Genomic DNA, 22,921 nt, shown 5'->3' with positions numbered 1-22,921 from the left:
ACAGAAAAAAAAAGCAGAGGGAAACTGACATTGGTGAAAAGATATTCATCTTTTAGCACTGGAGCCATCCCGGAATTGGAACGTCATTGACATAGACTACTTCCTGCCTTATATAACATTTTGTGTAATTATATAAATTATAGAGAACCGCATCAGGCAAAAACCTCAAAAATCTACTTTTAGTCTGCAGACTGCTGTTAGTTCCATATGACCCCAGTCCCACCTGGAACGTTTTAAGTTTTAAAGGTCCCATGACATGCTGCTTTTTGGATGCTTTTATATAGATATTAGTGGTCCCTTAATACTGTATCTGAAGTTTCTTTTATATAGACCTTAGTGGTCCCCTAATACTGTATCTGAAGTCTCTTTTATAAAGGCCTTAGTGGTCCCTAATACTGTATCTGAAGTCTCTTTTATATAGACCTTAGTGGTCCCCTTATACTGTATCTGAAGTCTCTTTCCGGAAATGCAGGTGCAGAATTACAGCCACTAGAGCCAGTCCCACAATGAGCTTTACTTAGAATGTGCCATTTCTGAGTCTGTAGCTATTAAGGAGAGAGAGGGGGGGGGGGGTGGTTAGGGCTTTTCCAGGGCTCGGTTTACACTTTTCAAGTCACTGGGGGACCATAGGCAGGCTGGGGGGGACGCATATTAATGTTAAAAAAACTTCATGAAGAAAAACTGTCATGCCATGGCACCTTTAAGGTATGGTAATCCATGTTAATCCAATCCACTTTCTGTCATATTCAGTGAATATCTCCTCGCAGTCACCTAGCAGAAATAAAATATTCGGTGTTAGAACAAAAAGGAGTGCACAAGCAAAAAAACACTGTTCCAGTCCATTGGCAACAGGCAATGGCAGTTGATAGTAGGTGGGGTAGGGTGTTATTATGGATTCATCGTAACTTCTAGGCAAGTCCTACCCTACAAAGCATCTCAATTGGTTGGGTTTAGGCATTGACCTCGAGTGGTTAAGGTTAGGATAGCCAATTGGTCAAGAGATGGGACCTGGACAAATCGGGTCACATTACGTTGTGTTAGCAAGGACTCCTTCTAATAGTACTGTGTGTGTGTGTAGGCTATCGAAGAAGTTGTGTGGCTTCCATAGTAATGCGGGGGAGGGGAGAGGCAGCATGTGAATGTGCCGGCTGTCCAGTAGTTGTCTGTTTATGAATCTGGGGGGGGCGGATCTTTATTTGTCTAGCAGTTGAGTTCAAATATAAAACATTTTTGCACAGCATTGCTTACTGCATTTGTATGCTTTTGCATATGGCATTTGCATATTACTAAATTGTTACCATAAAAAGGGTGTAGATTTAATTTCCTATCTGAAAATGGATGTCTCTGCAGAACGGTGTGTTCCATGAACTTTAAGACTCAATAATCTCTCTCCTAGAGGGGAAGGAACTATTTGCCAATGCCCTCCAACAGGTGTGCTCGGCTGTGTACAGCATACTGTAAGAGATAGTGATGATCAAATATTTTAACAGCTTGTGGGAGAAATCATTAATTTACACTCTCCCAAAATTAGCCTATGCTATGTTTTGTTTAGCGTTAGTGTTGCGGCTCAACGAGGAAACAAAGTGAACTAAACCATGGCCATAAGTTTTTTCATGGGGTGGATTTTTTATGAGGCTGGAAAGAAGTGTCGGAACGTACTGACTGCAACATCACTGTCAATTAGTCTTAACTACAAAGTGGGTGATATCTAAAATTGGATTCATATTTTGAAAAAAAACAACATGGATTTGACTACTCTTAACAAACACGTTATTGTTCGTGACATGCAACAGTAAGTAGACTTGGCGGTAGCTGATGATGGATTTGAGTTGATCACTGCCAACACTGCATTCTGGGTTATTACGTCTCTAAACAAGACACTTTTTTTATTGTCTGCTGCTGTCTGATGAGATTTGAGAACAGAAGATTAAGTTCTAGAGCGCCGTCTGAGCTGAAACAAGTAAACAAGCTCACAAGGTGTTCTTAGAAAAAAGTCCTGATCATTGAAAGTATTCCAAGGGCACTCGAAACACTTTGGGGTTTAGTTTTGAGATCATTATTTTTTATTCTTTTCTATTCTTTGGAATTATTATTAGTATTAGGGCCGTTGTAAAAATACAAACGGACAGAGCAGGGAGAGAGCTGTGACATTTCAATATTTAAGTTGTGAAGTTACGAGAAAAAAAAACTCATTCTCTGAGATTTAAGAGGTAAATTCATGAGAAAGAAATTGATATTCTCTGAGATTAAAGTGGTAAATAACTCAAATGTATGGAAAAATAAAAAAAAATAAAGTTTATTTTTTCAAGGAACCACATTGCTTCAGGGTAACTGCAGCTGATATTATCATATTATATTACCTAATCATCATACATTGGATTTGATAACTAGGAAATACTAGTAATTTAAGCCCAGAATCATCATATTATCAAAAGCAATCATCCTAAAATAGCTTTCAGGTGTTTCAGGTTTTTTAGCATGTAAATTTAGAGCTACAATATCACAATATCTTACTCTTTTTATGTTAGGATCATACATACAGCGCTCTCTAAAAATGTTACAGATTACAGGTCTGCAATGGAAAAACATCTCAGGAAAATAAAGGAAAAACACTTTGAAATATTTATATTTTACCAGTCAATTTTAAGGCAACACTGTAGGCTACTCTTTATAAATTAGGATTTTAAAGAAACCATTTGTTGGAATAATTATTACACATGTAATGTTTTTTTTTCTTCTGTGTGAGCATAAACTGATGGAAGACGCTCCAACTTTTTTGCTTAAGTCCTCTGGCCATACCTATGAAGACATACAATCAAATTCTGTGGATAGGTCAATGAGTTCAGACCATATTAAATTTATTTACTGTCAAGTGACATATTGTTGCCATTTCCAGTAACTATTAAAACATTTTTACATGTAACTTCACTGACTGATTAGCTGTTGTGTGAAGGTGTGTCTGTTGTGCTGGTTCTTGCTGTTGAAATGTCCATCGATCACTTCAACCTGTGGTGTCAGGACAATGTGGCATTGGAATTCACCGTTAGATTTCCCGTAAGAGCACGGTGTCCGCACTCTGACAGAAAGCAGTAAAACGCTCAGGTGGCGGTATCACTTTACATACAAAGTGGACATTAAGGAGCTTTAACGGCATCAGTCTGAGTTGTTGCACGTCTTTAACTGTGAAGAAGATGTCGACAGCGGTAATATGGTCAACACCCCGAAATACCAGTCAGTTTTTACAGCAGGGATTTCAGGTGTAATAAATGGAGGGGCAACCAAAGGCTTGGTAATTGCACATACTGTATGTTTTGCATGTTGGCTTTTGATAATTACTGTAAGTAGACCTGCTGGTGGCATCTGGAGAGAGGTACAGTATGTCCTTTTTGGAGAGATAATCGTGACACATTTCACTTTAGCGAATGCATTTGAACACAGCAGAACATTATATTGTAGACTTCTAACAAGCGTCTGATGTGTACCTCTGTACTCAAGAGCTTTTAGAAATAACAGACATGCTTTGTGTGAGCGCCCTGCTTGCACTGTGTTCTTACCCTTTTCCATCCCTATTTGGCTTAACAATAGCACACACTTCAAGGCCTCTTTTTACTGAGTCCTGCACTGATGAATAGATGAATCTGTTGCAAAGATTCCATCATCTGGCAGAATTTCAGGCGGCACCTGAAGAATCCAGGAAATCAAACATTGTTGATGTATAGACTACTTGAGCAACAAGCAAAGCTTTCTATTCACCAGGAAACATAAAATATTTCACTAAATCAGGGATAAAGCGTTACGCACCCTCTTACCAAAGTTACATAGTGTGGAAACAGGCGCTTGGCCCCAAAGAGGGAATGACAGAGGCACTGTTCTCCCTGTTACATGTGTAGCATAAAATAGACTACAGTCCATTTAAAATTTTGTATTTCTTTCCAATTTAGAAAAGGGCCAATTTATCAAATAAAGTTGAAGTTTTTAGAAAAGAAAAAAAACACATTAAATGCTGACTGCTTGAACAAATTGGTAACTTAATTTCCTTTTTTTTTTATATCTCGACTGTGACAAAAAACATGTCTTTGAAGAAGACATTTGTGTTGTTGAGCTGAGACGTGGAGTGCATCAAAGTAACTGGCTGTAATGTCAGTCTGACTGTGAGACAGATGAATTAAAGAAAGCCCCGGCACAGCATCTACAATCTCTCACGTCAGGCCGCAAATGTCAAGTGGACTCTCAATACGCTGCTCCGTTTCTAATTTATTTCCATATCATTACCTTAAATGCCAAACTGTCACATGTATGTGTGTGTATTTGTGATCATTCGTAAGCGGGTCTGCAGTCCAAAGACTGACAGACGCTCTGCTCCCGTCATGTCAGGTGCTTCTTCTCTACTGAGTGGACTGACCTGAACTTTAACAAGAAGGATCGAAGGGTGTTCTTATTGTGAGCTAATATTTTAGAATACCAGAGCTTACTTTCTGCCATACAATCTCCTGCATACGCTATTGAAACACAATGCATTTTGTCTCATAAATAGCACTGAAATATTCGTATTAACCATCATATTTTCTAATAATAAAAACCATGACTTCCTACAATCCATGGAACAAGGAAAAAGCTAAAGAAATAGTTTTGCTCCGGTAAAAGTGAAACACAAATCCAGCCTCTAACAAGTGCAAGGTTTTTTTTATGTTCTGTACATGTATCCTTGGGTCACAAATACAGGCAAGCAACCTGCGGTTTGAGTATTAACGCATTCTGTCACTATTATTACATTTCATCTGTGAAAGCAGCCATAATATAGTGATATGTGCTTGGTAGAAGTGAAAGAGGTGAAACAAATTCCTAGATCCTAAGTATGAAACTAAGCTGAGGCATCACTTAACCCTTGTGTTGTCTTCCCGTTAACCATGAACTTGTCCTTCAAGGTCAAAAATGAAAATATTAGTTTGGTTCTTTTCCAATTTTTTGTCCGCTTTTTCTGATTTATTTCTTACTTTTTCCAGCTTTTGGCGCTTTTTTTTAAAAACCTGAGCTTGTTTAATAATAGGTTTTACACTTATTCTTGGATTTTATGGTCAACAAACCTCATTTATATCAAATTATACAGAAGTTTTTAGTTAAAAAGGCAGAAATCATGAATTATTTTGACTAATAGTTAAGATCAGAGGATGTTGAGTGGATCTCAGATGGGCAGATGTCAAAGTTTAGTCCGGATACTGTTTGGAAACCATAAAAAAAAAAAATCTAAAATGCTATAAGGTTAACCAAAACACCCAAAAAATGCAATGAAAGTAATCATTAATGTACCTGAAGAGCGTTGTATGGAATCATCCATGTTATTTTTGGGCAATTTGGTTGAAAGAAATCCCTATTTCAGATATAAAACACTTATCAGGGTTAAACCCTTGTGTCCCATCCTCAGTTTTGATTGAACCAGAGGTGTGTAGGTGTGAAGGACACCTAAGGTTAACAGTCACTCTCTCTTTCCACCCTCCCTGGTGCCTTAGATTGACTGGTCATCCCTTTCTCTCTGGATTTCTTCTATGCGTTTGTCTTAATTCCTCTCTTTCTTTGGCCTCCTCTCTCCACGGTAATCTTCAATGGATTAAGCCACCAAGGCCTGGATGGTTTAATTCAGTTTTCCTTTCTATTCTCCTTCTCTTTCATTTCATCTACACCTGTTTCTTTCCATCTGTATCCAGGCCGACTCATCCTTAAGGGAAGTCTTAGAGAGGAATTACCAGTCTTCCACTCTTCACGTTCATCATCCCTGGACAACACGGGATTACACCGGTCATTCATATGGACATAAAGGCCTTTGCATAGATCAACGCCAAAACATTTAACGCTCTTTGGCACCAATGTCTGCTCCAAAAGGACTAATCCCTGCTTTCTCTCTTTGAGTTTCTCTCTCACTTCTTGTGTCCTCCTCAGTCCAGGTTCAGCCGGATGACTAAAGGCCAACTGACAGGCTTTGGCTTCTTTGCATGAATGATTGAGAATAGCCTCCTAAAAAGGGAAACGTGTTGACTTGTCAGGGATATAAAGTAGTGGATCAGCAGCCTCTCTGTGTTTTCCGGCCCCTCCTGATTTACAAATTCCGAGTCCGAGTGATTACATTGATTTTGTAAACTCTAGGTGGACTTTGACTTCATTTTACTTGCTTGATAATCAACTTGCAGATCTATAGAAAGACATTTGGTCGCTGTGCATTTACAACGATTTATTTTAAATGTATTCCATTATTGTATTTTATGGCAATTCTCTTTTGCAACTGTTACACATTGGAATTAAAGAAAATTTCATGCAGACGTAATGTTTTACACTAATCTGCTGTTGGGTTCTTGGATGCACCAGCAGAGGATTTTGAGAATGTTCACCACTAGCAAGAGATGATGACATTGTGTGATAGGATTAAACATGACATGTTGTCCAATGTCATGGATTACCTGTCTACAGTTTCATCAGACATGTCACCTGTGAAAAACATTAACTCAAGCACACATCAACTGATAACACTGAACATTTCTAAAACAGGGAATATGAGTAAAACTAAAAATAAGTATCAGTGTAACAGTGTTCCCGGCTGAGCTCCTGTCCACTACTGTCCTTGTCTATCAAGTTGAAGCTCTCATCACAATGCAGAAATTCAGTCTAACATTATTCCTGTGGTGTGTGTGTGTGTGTGGTGGTGTGTTGTGTGTGTGTGTGTGTGTGTGTGTAAAACCACAGAGACCAGGACAGAGCACAAGGGCATAAGAAAGGGAGAGGGAAAGAAACAGAGATCACAGGTATTGATTTTTCTTACTTTTAGTGTAGGTGATAAGGCAGACGGGGGGGTGGGGTGGGGGGAATTTACCTGGAGGGGAGAGATCGAGAGAGAAATGTTGTTAGAAAACAATGAACACATACACATCCAGCAGTTGGGCTTGCTGTGGGGTATGGCAGTGACAGCTGAATTATGGATTTCTGTAATGTGGAGGACAGAGTGAGGGAGCGAGTCAGTTGGGCTTAGCTTTACAACCACATTGTCAAACTGACATGCTACACACACATCGCAGTATTCCCTTTTAAATCCTCACGTGTGTTTGTGTGTACACAGGAGCAGAGAAAGAGAGAGAGCAGGACGAGCCGTTTAACCATTAGGTGTGATGATGGATTGCAGGCTGGAGTTTCCATGTGCGATGGAATAGTCAGAGTCATATTTATTAGTAAAATTCCTAACTTTGTAAACTGGCCTGTGAGTGTCAGAGGTACAGCCATGATTTGAGCTATAGGAAAAGAGAAGCGTCATTCATCATTTACAGTGGTGTGGAGCCCCAACATGCACTATGTAAGAGGCAGGGTACCAGGAGAATACATTCACTACACTACACACATCGGATATTCGTTCTTGCATTCACACCAACAGGAAAATTAGAATTTCAAATACACAAGCACGTCTTTGGAGGAAAGTCAAACACACACACAGACAGAACATGGAAACTCCACACAGAAATAATCCAGCCGGTCAGTGTTTTCACACTCAGGACCAGGACCTTTAAAAAAGGAAAAAAAGCAGCCAGAGACCCCTAAATAGGTGATTAGTATTCATCCAGTGAAAATGTGTATATTGCAGATAAATTAATATCTGGGGACTAAAGTTGAGATGGAGATTATTAATTATGCTTCAATGTCTTTCCATTTAGATTATGTTTTGAATCCTACTTCCCTGAACTGTCTTCAAACTGCAGCTGCTCAGCTTTTGACTACACTGTAAATAACGGCTGTGAAATCTCCAGTTATTGACTTTGGATTTCACAGTAACACTACTGTATATGATGTTTACAGTAGAATGCTGTGAAGTTTAAAATCACAGTAGTCAAAGCATTACTGTAAGAAAATCACAATACAGCCACTATAGTACTGTAAAGAGCAAACCACTGTATTTCTACTATTTTATCTTGTTGTGTTTAATTGTTTTGTATTTTACAATGAATACATAAAATATTGTAAATGGAAGTACGGTACCTTCACTGTAAAAAGAATTCACAGTAACATGCTGCCAATTGCTGTGAGTTACAGTAAATTTTACGTTAAGTTTGTTAGAGTGTAGAAGTAACACAAGATCACCAATTGTATCCTTGCCTCACTGTCTTCATATTAATTGTAGTATTTATTTAAAGTACTGCTTACTTTAAGCACCCTGCATGGCTAAACCCCGTAAATTGTTGACTTCCTCGACCGCTTATATGCCAAATGTGTCTCTTGGATCATCTGAGCTAAAGTTACCGGAAGTCCCTGGAAGCCATTTTAAAAGTGGAGGTGACCATGCCCTTTAAGCTGCTGACCCAATCTTTGGAATGCTCTCCCCTTATCACTTTGATCCCTGGACTCCTGTCATGCTTTTATGAAACTGTTTAGAAAAAATGATCCAGACAGGCATTTGGTTAGCCTATCCAAATAGCTCATGATTAGTTTATTTACTTGACTTTATGTGTTTGCTGCTGCTGGGATTTTTGGTGTCAGCCCTGCGCTGTGTGTTGTTGCTATCCGTCTTTTGTATTGGTTTTATTGTGAACTGGTTATATTTTTAAGCACTTTGGGATTTTGCACAAACAGACCTCAAGAGCGTCTAGTCGTACTTTTATAATTCAGGACCCCAAATATTTAGCAGACCTCATAAAGCCTAATTAAGTCAGATGCTAATAAAACGTTCTAAAGGTCCATGATGAGAGGCGGCCAAGGGGACGTCACCAAGACATTAGACAAGTGGGTGATGTTACACCGGTGGGTGCAACAGAGGATGATACTGGACAGCAAGTGATAAAGACCCAGACACAGCTGATTTTTCAGCAATGACTGAAAAGATATACACTTGTGTGATATAATATACCAATTGATAGAAGTTACAAAAATCCTAAATTGGCCAGAAATGATGAGGATGATCTGGTGAACATGAATTTAATTTTGCACTAGGATTATGGTTTAGTTATTTCAGTTCATTTCTGTAATATATTTAAACTCCAATTCCAAATTTATTCAGCTTAAGGCATTCTGATTTTTCAAAAAATGTTTTTTACCACCTGACACACTTTCAGTCCGTGACCCATACATCAGGTGGGGATGCCTTTTAAGTAACCTATTTTTTTTCATTTTCTTTACTAGTAAAAACTCTGAATAGAATTCTAGAAATAGATAAATGCCAAAACCTTTTTTAACATGCTCATATTATGCTTTTGGGTTTTTCCCCTTTCCTTAATTGTGTTATATATCTTTTTTTATGCATGGCAAAGGTTTAAAAAGTGAAAAGTCCACCCCAAAGGGACTTAAAAACAGAAACCACTGTTCACCAACTGCAGCTTTATTGTATTCACGCCTTTACTTTACTAGACAAATGTGCGTCACTTGGTAACACGTGTTATAATGCTCACCTAGCTGCTAGCGTAGCACTCCCTCATACTCTGCTTCTGACTGGCTAGTAGTCCTTACCTAGGTACTGTCACGGCCCTCATACTCTGCTTCTGACTGGCTAGTAGTCCTTACCTAGGTACTGTCAGGCAGCCCTCATACTCTGCTTCTGACTGGCTAGTAGTCCTTACCTAGGTACTGTCATGGCCCTCATACTCTGCTTCTGACTGGCTAGTAGTCCTTACCTAGGTACTGTCAGGGCCCTCATACTCTGCTTCTGACTGCTAGTAGTCCTTACCTAGGTACTGTCAGGGCCACACTACTCTGCTTCTGACTGGCTAGTAGTCCTTACCTAGGTACTGTCAGGGCCCTCATACTCTGCTTCTGACTGGCTAGTAGTCCTTACCTAGGTACTGTCAGGGCACAGAAGTGTGATGTCTCACTCTGTAGCTAAAACAGAGAGCTCACCACATAGGGTGAAAAGAGGAGCTGCCGCAATATGCAGTACAACAAATATATTGTGTTTTTTTTTTAACATTAAACCATGTTAAACTATTCTGGTACAACCTCTTAATACAGTTATTAACCTGGAAATTAGCAGAATACGAGCACTTTAAATCTGTTCACACGAGTTGTTCTTGCTTCAGGCCGAATGAATTACAGCATTCCAGGTGATCACGTGGATTTTATTGTTTTAATTAGTTAAACATTTAGGAAAGTTAGTTTTTAATTTTAGATACATTCTTTTCTTTGAACAGCAAAACAATTCACCATTCAGCTGCCACTCTGGTCACATTATAGTGATGAATGCTGTCTTTTTATCATATCTTTGTTGTGATGAAGCGTAACCTCACTGACACCATTCATTGTGTGTCCACAGTCATCTTCAACTGTTTATTTCCGCTGTTGTTAAGCAACAATGCCTCATACATCCTTTCATTTTATCTACTTTTAAATCTGGAACAAAGGTAGTGTGTGGTGGTGTGTGTGTGTTGGGTGTGTGTGTGTGTGTGTGTGTGTGTGTGTGTGTGTGTGTGTGTGTGTGTGTGTGTGTGTGTTGTGTGTGTTGTGTGTGTGTGTGTGTGTGTGTGTGTGTGTGTGTGTGTGTGTGTGTGTGTGTGTGTGGTGTGTGTGGTGTGTGTGTGTGTGTGTAAGGCAGCAGGAGAGAAGTCTAAGGAGCCTTGGGATAAAGTGTGTGAGAGGAGATAAGGATAACACACAAACACTCTGTTGGATTGGACATATATATATTCTGTTACCTAACAGACACCGAGCGTCTCTCCACACACACCACACACACACACATAAATACACTGCGCTCGTGCACACCATGGAATTTGGTGGTGCACACAATAAAACTTCATACCGTACACACACGTTTCAACTCTCCATTCAATTACCTTCAAACACTTGTGTATTCACAAACACACACATGAAGTAATCTACAATACCCAACATTCACCTCAGCTTTATACTGTGTGTGTGTGTGTGTGTGTGTGTGTGTGTGTTGTGTGTGTTGTGTGTGTGTGTGTCAGAGAGCGAGGGAAAATGAGAGAGCAGGTGTGTGAGAGTGACATCTGTGTACTTAAGGTAGTAAATTAATATAGGACATTAAGAGGTGTGTGAGCATGGATGTGAGTGCATTTTGTTTTTGTGTGTATGTACAGTATGTGTGTGGTTTGTGTGTGTGTGTGTGTGTGTGTGTGTGTGTTTGTGTGTTGTGTTGTTGTGTGTGTGGTGTGTGTGGTACAGTGTAGTACAATATTTATATAGATGTAATTGTGATACAAGAATGTGGCACGACACACTGAGAAACACAAGAACAAGGACTTGATAATCGGAAAGCTAATCTGAAAGAATTTGGTAAAGATTGGACTTCTAGACACACTGTTTGACATACTTTGAGTATTACTGCACAAGCAGTTGATTTGCAGACAGCTGAAACTACATAGAAACCTTGTGTTTCGGCGTTTTACCATGGAAACCCAATAAATAAATCAATATCATGAGTATCTAATAATGCTGAATTAAAAAGTCAATGTTACGACACAATATCTCATGACAATAGCTATGATTTTAAAGTCATGAATATGATACAGTGATTGGCTGGTTCTTGTCTGAAATGATTGAGGTCAGGTCCGCGACTAGCTGGTCCTTGTGTCGTGCCATTCATGCTAGGTCTCTGATTGGCTGGTTGCTGTTTGATGTAGTATAGGTTAGGGCTGTGATTGGTTGGTGGTATTTCAGCTTAAAGCTGTGATTGGCTGTTTGGTGATGAGCTATTGTAATTATAGGCCAAATATGCTGACACGCCGACCCTAGACTGTAGCTTTGGTTGCAAGGAAGTGTGAGGTTATGCCATTTTCCCAAATAATGCTGACATTGGTAATTGTGGTTAGTAATAGTGTAAAATATTAAATGCAATATAAATCTCTGTATTGTAAACACACTAACCATTAAATTAGTTTAATTGAAAAAGACCTAACACTTGATGATAAATACTTTTGAATTAACATCCCAATTAAAAAAGGGCACTGTTATTTGATGCTTAATTAGCATACTTGTAGAAGAAAATTAACTGTAAATAATACAACAATTTGCTGCTTGCAGCCCTAAAAATTTCCTCCGAAAGATGCAGGCAAGTGTGAGTATGAACTCATTCCCAACCATAAATGATAAATGTATGTAATACCCAATTCATTATACATACAGCTGTTCCTGGAGTTTTCCATACAAGCCAAATATGACATCTATGAAGTTGTCCAATAACAAGCGTGCCTAATGGTGACCTATTATTATTTGAGGTGCTATACTGAGTCTCATTAGTGTATGCCTTACACCATTACAGTCTACAGAAGAAGTTATGATTAAAAACCCAGATGGTGGGGAGGGGGGGAATATGATAAAAAAAATATGGACAACAATGTTGCCCTGTACCACCACATTACCATTTTGGACAATACTTGTGCTGAGACAAACAGCGCTCACAATGTTGTGTCACATAGAAGACTGAGTGTGAAGCTTGTTAGTGGCCCCTAAAGGCTACAAAATGTATCACACTCCTCGAAACATACTGTAAGTGTTAAAAAATAAACTTGATAACTGATCATTTCCAAATAGTTTTATTAGTGTTGGGCTAGGAGGACTGTCATGGAGCAAAGCGTTGAAAAATAATTTTCTCCCGTTAGATTTCTAGGAGAAAGGTCAGGGTGACTGTAGGCCAAATGGGAAAGGGAACTTAACACTGGTATTGTATTCAGGTAATATTGACCCATTTCAATTTTTTAGAAGAAAAATGGTTACATTTTTTCTACCTGATACCTGAAATCAACGGCCTTGTATTTTCTGTGATAAACATGTATTCCTGACTCAATTCAGAACATTATTCTGGATATGACCATTTTTTCCAAGATAACAATGATCAAAGTTTTAACATGAATGACAAAAAAACAATCCCCACTTCCATTTTTGATTGTGTTCTAGTAGAGACAGATTGCATTCCCTAAACTTCTGTTATCTCAACTGTTTGGAATTGAGATAAAGACAATATTTGTTAATAGATTATGGAGTAAAATTGTATTTCAGAATTGTTTTTAAAACCCCAAATAAGTCCCGGGATGGTTTGACCCGAGGGACACGAGAGGGGCCCGAAAGTGGAGACAACACAAACTACAACAAAAGACTGGTTCAACATGTGTGAAACACAACACACCACCACAAATTCAAGGCTATGGAGGGAGCTTGGAGGGAAAAATCTAACTCAGTACTTCATCACACCTGGAATAAAGTATGTTGGCCAATGTGTGGGATCAGAGAAGATTCTTTTGACAATGTAATAACCTGCACACATTTTGGGGAAACGTTTCTGTTACAATCAAGGATGTTCTGAGAAATGCAATACCTAAGGAATTTAAAGTCATGTTCCTTGGAAATATAAAAAACTGTGTCATGAGTAATGACATATTTAGCCAAGGTACTATTAATCAAAAGCAAAACAACAACTACAAGAAACTGGCATCAGAGAACACTGTAAAACAATGGTTAGAAATCATAGAAGATGTTTAAACTGTGGGAAAAAATAACCGACTAGCTGAGAGTGAGAGGAAATGTTCTCCTTCATGAATGAAGAAAATTGTGATTTATGGCATTGGAGATAGCGTGTGATTTGACATTATGATCGATTGGTTGTATGCACAAAAAACAAATAAAACCAAAAGGTCAGGGTCACAAATCCCATTGTGTATCATCTTTGGTCTTGGTCCACACCAGAGGCAAATCTCAGCCTGAAAGCTCCACAAAGGCGAGATTCTTTTCTACCACACAATCTGGACATCATGCAGTCATCAATCCTTGCATTTATCAATTCTCTAAAGCGCTTATTGTGTTCGGAGGAGCGGCTCACACTGGGAAAGAGGTCGACAGCCCATCAGAGGGCTGAATATACGGGCAAAATTGCAAAGGCAATTTAGAGTTTCAAACTCGCCTAACTGCATGTCTTCGAACTGTGGGAGGAACACACAAACTCTGGCTGACCTTCTTGCTGGGAGGCAACAGTGCTCACCACTGAGCCGCCACACATTGAGGGACTAATGAATATCATGAGTATCAGAGTTCACTGTTTAAGTAGATTTAATAGAGGTAGATTACACAGCGTTGCAGTGCTGAGCACATACAGTATTCTACAAGAGAAGGGCTCAAATGGGTAGGGCTGTGTGCCAAATTCCAAACTTTTTAGGCACCGACCAAATTGCCTCGAAAGTATCGGGTATTGAAGAATGCCTCGTCATTTAATACCCAATGTCATCAGAGGGCCGTGAGCCAATGAGCATGCAGGATGCTTCTACCAAGATCTATTAATGTCAGTGATTGGCTGCCAAACGCCACACGTCATAGACACAAAAACACAAAAACTCTGTTACACAGAGACGGGGATAACGCAGCAGGGGCTGAAAAATGAATAAAAAATGATGTCAAAATGTGTAATGTAATTTCTTATTGGTTCATAACATTGGTATCGAAAAAAGTATTGTTTAGGAATTGGTAATAAAGTCACGGTATTGGTACTGGTAACGGGTTTTTTGAAAGTTCCCCAGCCAAATGGGTAAAAATGATCAGGTTTTATGACCTACTTTTGCTCTCATTTAGCTTCCACAACATGTCTCTATGGAAAAAAAAATGCTTTCAGTGTTTTTGTGTAATACAGTACATTCTTTCAGAGTGTGTTTGTATATTATTATGACTGAAATCACACACTAGTTTTGGGAGAAAATACCACAGATTGACACAGTTGAGAATAGAAAAGCGATAATTTGTATTAGATTTTGTTGAACTCTAGCTAATGAAACGCAAATCCATATTATGATTGGGTCTGAGTTTTTTTATATATATATTTTTTTTTGCATAGGCAGCTGCAGCTAAACACATTAGGCTTGGTGTTCAGTGCAGATTAAAATCATCACATATTATTCTGCCCATTGCGTGTGTGTGTGTGTGTGTGAAGGTGTGTGTGTGTGAAGCAGACAGAGATATCTCCCCGTTGCCTCATTGTTTTGTGCGTGACAGCACCTTTTGTACAGCTTGGCGTCGGACGCTACTCCCTATATAAAAGGGTTCAGGCAGGGAGCAGAAAGAGAGAGAAAGATTATAGTCAGAATAATTTCCACAGCCACGGAGAATATGAAGACAATGACGTTTGGGTGGAAGAGAGTACTGAGTAAGACACACACACAAGATAACCAGTGTGGTGCCTTCTTTGGATAGAGAATAGAGTGAGAGAGATGTTTATATGAATAGATAGTACTATAATCACATTATCCATTACTATTACTTTTCTTAGCTCTTTAAAATAGCAGCCTTTTTAATATGCTCTTTAATTTAGTCAGTATAGTTGTAAGACAACAAATAAGATGTTTGTTTGGGTTGCAGCCTGGGGAAACACTTTCAAATGACCAGTGCTAATGTGACAGCTTCATAAATGCGTGTGTAAGAATTGGCTTAAATGACTCTCAGTGATGTCATGGAAGTCTAGGCATCCTCTTGTTTTAATCAGTCACAGTGCAAATATTAATATCTAAATTATATCAGTGACTCCCTAAACTAAAACCATTCTGTCAAAGACCAATAAACCGAAGCACACTCAAAGGATAGTTTACCAAATTCAATCTAGCTCGGTGTCATCTTTGTGTGGGCAGGGAGTGCAGATGAACAGTGTTTGGCTTCCCTCCCTATGTGGTGCTATGGGCAGTGAGGACACTATACTTCCATTAAGGAAGGCGTACCTAAAGTCCAGGGTTAGTGGCCCGACCCTCTACATGTTCGACTTTTTCATAAACCACTCGTGTATTGAACTCGTTGTCATTTGACAAGGGCGGGGCAGGTGGAGTCCAAGTAACTTGCCTGAGCTTTTGTGCTGCGACTGGCTATCGACAGTTTTATGTGAGAACACTTTAAAACCAGAAATGGATGTTCAGAGCAAAGGCCACGATTTCCAATTAAGTGGTGCTGGAGCTTCTAGACGAGCACCACGCTGACTTTCCACCAAGTTTCGTGGTATGAGTCATTTGAACTTTGACCCAAAAATAAGTTCATTCTGGCATTGCTGAGGGACAGACTTCATGACAGGAATAGAAGCAAAGTTAATTCTTTGCACCTCTGAATTACGGCAGTCATTGCATGTAACTCTACTTTCTTTTAAAAACAACAACAAAACTGACAGAAAATATCAGGGATGTTAGCTTAGATAATAATATTAATATAGACTATCATGTCTGCAGCACCATTGTTAGCTGCTTTGCAGGAATACATGCGGCACTTCATTACTACTGACTCTGTGGTGTTTGTTTCTGAAACAGGTGTGGGCGGGGGATGACAAGAACTGTTGGGAGCCAGCTAAAGCAGCAAATCAAAAGAATGAGCTTTAAGAAGCTAAATGCTACATCAATCGAGTGGTGAGTCTCAGTGTGATCAGCAGCACTGGAGACCTTTATGTTTAAAATTGTAGGGAATATCAAAAACACAAAACTCTACGACCAACGGCCAACTAGCACGTATGTTCTGCGCCCATACCAGCAGTCGGCGGTAATCTATTCCTCATTTAAAGAAGGAAACCGGATAGACAAACTATTGCTATTAAAAACCTACAACAAAGCACAGAGCCTACGGTCCCTGGGCTTCACTCAGAAAGAGGGCTAACCAGACTGGTCATCTCCCGGGCTGTCATCCGATCTCTCGGTAAAGAAGTCTCCCTGTGGTGGAGAGAGGACTGGCCTGCTGCGGCCGGCTGGCGTCTTAGCTAACGTTAGCTTTCCACGTTAGCTTTCCACGTTAGTTAATGTTAGCTAATTCCACCCAACATGCCTTCATGCTACACTGGTAACAATGTTGTCACTCATCTGGCAATAGCAATGTGGTTCCTACGCTATGTGTGAGTGTGTGAATGAAACATTGATTTTTGTGGTTCCATTTTACTTATTTTGTTTAGTTAGTTAGCTAGGGAACTCAGTTCAGAGGTTGAGGGGGCTTCGGGCTTTATATTAAGTTTCACAGTGCTGCTTTTGTGATGTAGATTTTTTAAAGACACGTTTGTGTTGAAATAATCATACTCACACAAGTACTTATGTATCTCGTATGTTTGCCTTCTTATGGACATTGTATATATGCAAAATTAGATATTCCATATCCTCATTCCAATTGTTTTTTTTATCATAAGAAACATGTGAATGTCATTTTTAGCCAGTTTTGACATTCCTATCATGTATCAGATTGATCAGATTAGGTTGAAACTGGAAAATGAGCCTTCTGTGTGTGCCCTCTCGACAGTGGTTTGCTTCCCTTACTACCGTTTTCCTTATGCACTAATTCGCTTCAGCGGAATAGCAAATCAGATGGATTCCTCTCACCGACACGTTGAATCGGCCGGGGAAAAAAGCAGACGAGGGTCGCCCGGGTTCAACCAACAGTGCCCGTGCTTGACACGATGCTCACAAACGATTGCAATGATCTTCTTGGTGTGTCAGCGCTGTCAGTGGGCATCCAACACATACAGCATGGTACCGTATATATCCCCAGAGAAGACCATGGGTCTTTAGTGAGAAGGATTTTCCCAGAAACCTGCAGTGTCATGCAGTTCTCCCACAATGTAGCCTGACTAACCTGTGTAGTTATACATTTCTGTTCCTCTGATTGTTTTGTTTTTCTATCTTCATTGTGGTACACACGCCATAACAAATTCTTTTCTTAAGTTTTACCTGTACACACAAATGTTCAATTCCCAGGTAAGATATCTTCAAATAAGTGAATTGATGAGCGGAGGGAAAGTTATTTCTCAAGTCTCTCTGAAGCAGACATGAGAAGAAGCTTGTAATATTCTACAAAGAGATGCAGCAAAGGAGAGTCATTTGACCGACATGCTGTGTGTGTGTGTGTGTGTGTGTGTGTGTGTGTGTGTGGTTGTGTGTGTGTGTGTGTGTGTGTGTGTGTGTGTGTGTGTGTGTGTGTGTGTGTGTGTTAGTAGGGGAGGTGTCCTTGAATGGCTGGATGGTGAGATAGAGGGCGTTTGTTTGAACAGCCAAGAAACAGAGGAGGTGACACCGAGGGGGGTCGGACACACCGGGGCTGGTAATAGGGGAGGTGTTTGTGTGTGTGTTTGTGTATGTGTGTAGTGTAAGTTGTTGATGTGGAGTGTGTTGCGAGCGCGGTAAGAGTGAAAGACGGTGATGAAGAAAGAGATAAAAGGAGAGGGATAAAATGGGGAGGGGGAGTGACAAAGAAGGAGACGAAAAGCAGAGATGGAAGACAGATGATGAGGCCCCACCGATGAAGATGCCATGCAGGAACAGATGCCAGCTGTTGAGTGAGAGAGAAGGCGAGAATAAGCAAGTGTGTGTGTGTGTGTGTGTGTGTGTGCGTGTGTGTGTGTGTGTTTGTGTGCGCGCGCAATCATCCTCATGCTGTTGTGAGCTCATTACAGGAACAGATCTGGAAAGATTAGTGATGATGATGATAGAGATGATGGTAATGGTGGTGATGATGATGACATGATCATCATAACAGTCTCTGCCCGGATTCTCTCTGACGCAGTGGACTATTTTAGGTTAAAGGATTGCACTGATTTACTCTATTAATGAAAATACATGAATCATAAGATTTGTTTTGAATTATTGGCACTATCAGAGCTACAAAACCTTGGTTTTGACAATATCTAAAATTGAGTTTCTACAAATTAGAACCACGTGTGAAATGTGACACTTCCCGTCATATCGGACGAACACAACGCAACTTGATCAATCTGTATCAGCATGTTGTTTTCAGATAATTCATGTGAAATGTTAAAATATAATTTAACACACACATGTGAAATACAACTTATCTCCTTTTAAAATGTCTTTTTTTTAAACTATCTTTTCATTTTTAGGCCTTAATTTGACAGAACAGCTGAAGACTTGAAAGGGGAGGGGGGGGGGGGTGACATGACATGCAGGCAGTCTAAATATATATATGGGCTCTACCAACTGAACTCCTCGTTGGTCTCCTTTAGAATTAAAAAAATAAATATAAATACATAAGTCTGAACTGGAAGGAGCCAAAACCGCAAAGCCTAACACAATGGACACTAAGCTTGAAAAATGTCTTAATAACGGAACAAATGACATCAAATCTATTAAGCAACAGGTTGTTGTAACATATCAGATTATGGAGTTTGTGGAAAAGGTCATATGTTTTAACTGAGCCTGCTCCACTGCAGCGCCAACATTCTAACTTGTTTTACTTAGTTGCTTAGTAGTTCTATTTGTGGGTTTATGTACTTGTATTCCTTTTATAGTTGAGTACTGTACATATAAAAATGTTTCATAGAATTTCTTCCATTTTACTATGTCATTTATTTTCATTAATTTACTTACATGTATTTATTTAAATTTTACTTTCCGATCCATTGTCAAGGAATGTTCTATTGCTTAAAAAAAATGAAAAATAAACAGTTCAAAAAAATAAAAAAAGATACAACATAAAAATTGCAGAATGACTGTAAGCTGCATGTGCACGTTTGATAATCAAACCTGAAATGCAATTTCCGAAATCCAAATGCTTTTTTCTCGAATTCCTTGGTGCTGATGTGTTGACCTGTCACTCTTAGCTTTCAGAAAGAAGAACAGAAAGCTAAAACTCACTTCAACAATAAAATCGTATATTTCCAAGCCCCTGTGCACTGATGACATAACTCATTAACTGAACAATTTCTTATATTTGCTAAACTAAGTCAAACAACTTCAAAGCATTTACTGTACTTCTAATTCCTCTCTTGATTAAGACTAGAGCCATTATTGGCCGATATTAGGCATTTTCCTAACAATATCGGCATTTATAATGGCCGATTAAAAAAACAATTGTCCATAAAAACGGATGGTCAACCAAGTTATGAGTGTTGGTGTTGCATAGTTTGTCCACCAGAGGGCAATCTACAACGTCCCTGTTGGCAACACTGATTCTTTTTAGTTATTCTGTTTTTATTCAAAGGATTTCAAGTTTCATATAAGTTTGTATTTTCATACATTTCAGTTATGAGAACTTTAAGACATTTGGATGTTCCTCTGTTCTGTTGTAACAAGAAAACAAATTATTATAATATTTTAGTGAGAACTCATAAATAACTACATTATTCCACCCTTAAAGCTATAGTGCATTGTTTCTGTCTCCCAATGAGGAATTCTAAGTAATGACAACAAAACTGTTGATACACGCCACGATAGAAGACAGGATACATGCCTTTTGTGATGGCTCACCCTAACACGACACAGAGGAATGTAAAGGACGTTCATTGATATCAAAAAGTAGCACACACACTGAAGCTTTAAAATACTCAAGCTGTGCATGAGCCAAAGTCACAGATCACAAGGACCATGATGCATTCAAAGGACAATAATGCGGAAATGGATGACCCACAGACCTTGATACTGCATAACCTGATGTTCATTCATTTTCTATTTTTCATGATATCAAGCATTTCACTTTACCTACAATGACCCTGTCTAATGTCCCCTGTTTTGTTTTTGTCAAAACAACAAAAATAAATTCCCCAAAAAGTGATTCCAAACACGTTCAACAAAAGTTTCAGGAGTGAATGTGAATAATCAGAGTTTCAGAATTCAAGGCTTTTCAATTTGCTTTGCTAAAAAAAGATGTAAAACACAGCTTCTACAACACATTCTCACCCCCATCACGGACAATACGGACGCTGGGTCAGGTGCCTTTGGATTTGTTTTTGTTATCTAAACGCGCAGGGTCGGGACTATTTGCAACCCTTTTGACACAGGTTTAGGAAAAGATTGTGGTTGGGCTTGTAAAAGGTACCTTTTGCGCAGGAAAAGAGTGGGACAGGGGTTTAGGAAAAGAAAAACGGGACAGTTGTGTTTAGTTAAAGAAGAACGGGATAATTAGATTTAGAAAAGAAGAATTGGACGGTTGGGTTTAGTTAAAGAAGAACGGGACTGTTGGGTTTAGGTAAAGAAGAACAAGACAGTGGGGTTTAGGTAAAGAAGAACGGAACAGTTGGGTTCAGGTGAAGAAGAACGGGACACGTAGATTTTGAAAAAAAGAATGTGACGGTTGGGTTTAGGAAAAAAAGAACGAGACGGTTGGGTTTAGGAAAAGAAGAACAAGACAGTTGGGTTTAGGAAAAGAAGAACAAGATAGTTGGGTTTAGGAAAAGAAGAGCGGGACAGTTGGGTTTAGGTGAAGAAGATGAGGACAGTTGAGTTTAGGTGAAGAAGATGAGGAGAGTTGTCAGTTGCAGAGACGTATTGCTGCGTTGTTTTCCTAACTGAAGGTCTCACACATGCTCTTGTATCTTGCCTCATTTTCACAACCTCTTCCGTGTCAAAATTGGTTTTCTATGTCATTATAACTTGCCTTAGAAAGTGTTGGACTCAACTTGATGCAACTTGTCGATGCCCTGAAGCCAAAATGTGAGCCCATTGACCCCTGAAGAGCCGCCGGTCGATATCAACAAACACCAGTGGCTCGCAGGCTGGAGGGGTGAGATTAGATGGAAAGCTAACAAGTGACTTTCTTGTAGATGACATGTCTAACCCTGCCCATACTTGGGATTTAGACAAAGGGGAAGATCGGTAGGAGAGACATAAGACAAAAATAATGACAGTCTCTCAAGTTCACACATCTCCCAGGACACAGAGGGACACACAGAAAGATAAGCAGACTGACAAACCTCGCCAACATGACACGCCTCTGCTTGTCTTCTCTCTCAGGATTTAGATACAAGCAGAGATAGACAGGAGCTGAAAGACAGAGGGAAGAGTCTGCTGGTGCATTACAACTTTTTATCATGAGCTTTTAAGCCTTAAAAGACTGCTAACCCTGCTAGTGATCTCAAAATGCAACTCTGTCCATTATACCCGATTGATAGATAGATAGATAGATAGATTACTCAAGTAACTGAAAACAAAAACTATAGTTATAGTAAAATGTATTTTACACTTGCATATACAAGTGCAGAATACAATTTATAACCTACAAGCGACAGACATTTTAACTATAACTGCCGTACATAAAAGACAACCAAAGGCATCTGTGTCCTTTTGCGATTGCTGATGGGCCGTGAAGCTGTGCGTATCTGCTCCAGAGGGCTAAAGATTAGGGGTTAGGGTTAGGGAACGCAGCCGTTCCACAGTCACTGAAATTACACACATTGACTTTAATGGAAACCTATTGACTCCGTCGTCGTTCCGGAGCCCATCAGCTGCCGCTCCGCAGTTGGTGTAAATCAGGGGTTAGTATCGGATGCTGTCTTTGTTTGGAAAAAGTAATAAATTTCAACCCGACTGGAAGCCCCTCTGCCAGCCAGCATCCTCTCCACACACTTGAAACATCTGCCCGGCATCACAGCACTGGAGCTAAACATTGGCCGTAGATCAACTTTACAACACGCTGTAAATTGTGCTACCCTCCACAGTAACATTCATTAAATCAACAAATCGGATTGGCCATGAACTTTTGGCAGGTTTACACAGACTCCTTGACACACACACACACACACACCACACACACACACACACACACACACACACACACACACACACACACACACACACACACACACACACACACACACACACACCACTCTCTTTTTGGCCATCCCAAGTTGTTGCAGCCCTCTTACTACCCACTGGTGTGTGTGTGTGTCCTAGGCTACCAAAATATGAAAAATAGTAGTCTGCACCTATACCCTGGGTTGATGACTGAGGATAAAAGAGACGTGCACTGCAAGATTATTTAAGAATACTAATTCAAATACGATAAAACAGCCGTAACTTCTCCAATTATTTAGCAAAAGACCAACCTATAGAGTGATAGCAGACAGTAGTGCTGTACAAAACACACCACCCCAACCTGCCTCCCATAAGGTATTTTGGTCTTTCATACTACTTGCTACCGCTCTCAATGCTATTTTATCTTACAGAGTCGCGGAGCTACACACGTTGAAGGGTGCTTGTTTTCTTGTGTCTGATGCTATGACACA

At 39.6% G+C, this 22,921-nt stretch overlaps 1 long non-coding RNA gene across 1 annotated transcript; it reads left to right on the top strand.

Annotated features, from left to right (window-relative positions):
• Positions 1 to 20,748: 20,748 nt before the first annotated feature.
• LOC116702328 (uncharacterized) lies at positions 20,749 to 21,147 on the top strand. The gene is made up of 2 exons (XR_004335127.1): positions 20,749 to 20,963; positions 21,079 to 21,147. It is a non-coding gene; the product is annotated as an uncharacterized LOC116702328 (long non-coding RNA).
• Positions 21,148 to 22,921: the final 1,774 nt, after the last annotated feature.

The sequence above is a fragment of the Etheostoma spectabile genome, chromosome 2 (genome assembly GCF_008692095.1).
Source record: "Etheostoma spectabile isolate EspeVRDwgs_2016 chromosome 2, UIUC_Espe_1.0, whole genome shotgun sequence".
In the NCBI taxonomy this organism is placed as follows: Eukaryota; Metazoa; Chordata; class Actinopteri; order Perciformes; family Percidae; genus Etheostoma; species Etheostoma spectabile.
This window is presented reverse-complemented; position numbering and strand designations above follow the sequence as displayed.